Here is a 2,419-nt window from a genome sequence, read left to right on the forward strand (position 1 = left end):
CTATTTCTGTTTCATTTGCTAGTTTATTCTGTTCTTTAGATTCCACACATAAGTGAGATCATATGGTATTTGTGAAGTAAGTCATTCCTTATCAGTAATTGCTTTAAATGTAAATGGATTAAGCTCGCTAATCATAAAGTAGAGATTAGCAAAATAGATTTTTAAAATAATAATAATTCAACTATATACTGCCTATAAGAGACTCATTTTAGACACAAGGACACAAATAGGTTAAAAGTAAAAGTAAGGAAAAAATATTTTCCATATAAACTAACCAAAATAGCTGTGATGGTTACACTAATTTGCAAGAAAATAAAATTTAAGTCAAAATCTGTTACAACAGACAGATAAGGACATTATATATTAATAAAAGGGTAATTTATCAAGAAGCTATAACAATTATAAACATTCACAAAACAAAGAAACTCAAAATATACAAATCAAATATTGACAGAGTTGAAAAAAAGAAATAAAGTTCTACAATAAATTTGGAGACTTCAATACACCACTTTCAATAATGGATAAAACATCTAGACAGAGAATTAATAAGGACAAAGAAGACAAGAACAACATTATAAAACAATTAGACCTAACGGAGCTACATAGAACACCCCAGTAAACAAGAGCAGAATACACATTCTTCTCTAGGGCACATGGAACATTCTCCAGGATAGACCATATGTTGGGCCACAAAACAAGTTCCAATAAATTTTAAAAGATTGAAATCATATTTTCTCTGACCACAATGGAATGAAGTTAGAAATCAATAACAGAAGGAAAACTGGAAAATTCACAAATATGTGGAAATTAAACAACACAATCTTAAATAACCAATGGTCTAAGAAAGAAATCACAAGGCAAATTAGAAAATACTTAGAGACAAACTAAATGAAAACACAACATATGAAAACTTATGGAACATAGCAAAAGCAATGCTCAGTGAAAAATTTATAGCAATAAATGCCTACATTTAAAAAGAAGAAAGATCTCAAATCAATAATCCAACTCTATACCTTAAGGAGCTAGGAAAAAAAGAGCCAACCAAACCCAAAGCTAGCAGGCGGAAGGAAATAATCAGGATTAGAGTGGAGATAATGAAATAGAGGATAGAAAAACAATAAAGAGAATCAACAAAACTAAAAATTTGTTTTTTAAAAAGATCAACAAAATTGACAAATTTTCAGCTACATTGACTAAGGCAAAGAGTAAAAAAGATTCAGATAACTAAAATCAGAAATTAAAGAATGGATATTACTACTGACTATATAAACAAAAAAGATTATATGAAAATACTATGAACAACTGTATGCCAACAAATTAGGTAACCCAGCTAAAATGGATGAATTACTAGAAACACACAAACTACTGACTCAAGAAAAAATAGAAAATCTGAATAGACTTATAATAAGTAAGGAAATTGAATTAGTAATCAAAAACCTCCCAACAAAGAAGAGCCCAGGACCAGATGACTTTGCTGGTGAATTCTACCAAACATTTAAGAAAGAATTAACACCAATCCTTCTCAAACTCTTCCAAAAAATTGAAGAGGAGAGAACACTTGCTAACTTGTTCTATGAGGCTGGAATTACACTGATACCAAAGCCAGAGAAAGACACTACAAGAAAACTATAAACTAATATCCCTTATGGATATAGATGCGAAAATCCTCAATAAAATACTACCAAACTGAATTCAGCAGCATATTAAAATAATCATATACTATGACCAAATGTGATTTCCCTTCAGAATGGTTCAACATGTGAAAATTAAGCAATGTAAAATACCACATGAACAGAATGAAGGGGAAAAAAAACATGATTATTTCAATTGATGCAGAAGGAGCACTTGACAAGATTTAATATTCTTCCATTATAAAACAAATAAAGTCAACAAACTAGGAATAGAAGAGAACTTCCTCAACAAGATAAGGGTCATATAGGTATGTAAAATTCACAGTTAACATTATATTCAATGGTGAATGGCTGAAAGCTTTGCCCCTATGATCAGAAAAAGACAAGGATGCCCACTTTGCCACTTGTATTCAACATAGTACTAGAAGTTCAAACCCAAACAATTAGGCAGAAAAATGAAATAAAAGGCACCCAAACTGGAAAGGAAAGAATAAAACCATCTTGGGTCACAAACAATATGGTCTTATATGTAGAAAATCCTAAATAATTCACACACACACACACACACACACACACACACACACACACAAACAAAACAAAACTGTAAAACCTAATGAACAAATTCAGCAAACTTTAGGATACAAAATCAACACCCAAAATCAGTTGTCTTTCTATACAATATCAATGAACAATGCAAAAAGGAAATTTAAAGAAAAATTCCAGGCCGGCCAGGTGGCTCAGTTGGTTAGAGCACGTGCTCTTAACAACAAGGTTGCAGGTTCGACTCC

The sequence above is a fragment of the Hipposideros armiger genome, unplaced genomic scaffold, assembly GCF_001890085.2.
Source record: "Hipposideros armiger isolate ML-2016 unplaced genomic scaffold, ASM189008v1 scaffold_107, whole genome shotgun sequence".
Classification (NCBI taxonomy): Eukaryota; Metazoa; Chordata; class Mammalia; order Chiroptera; family Hipposideridae; genus Hipposideros; species Hipposideros armiger.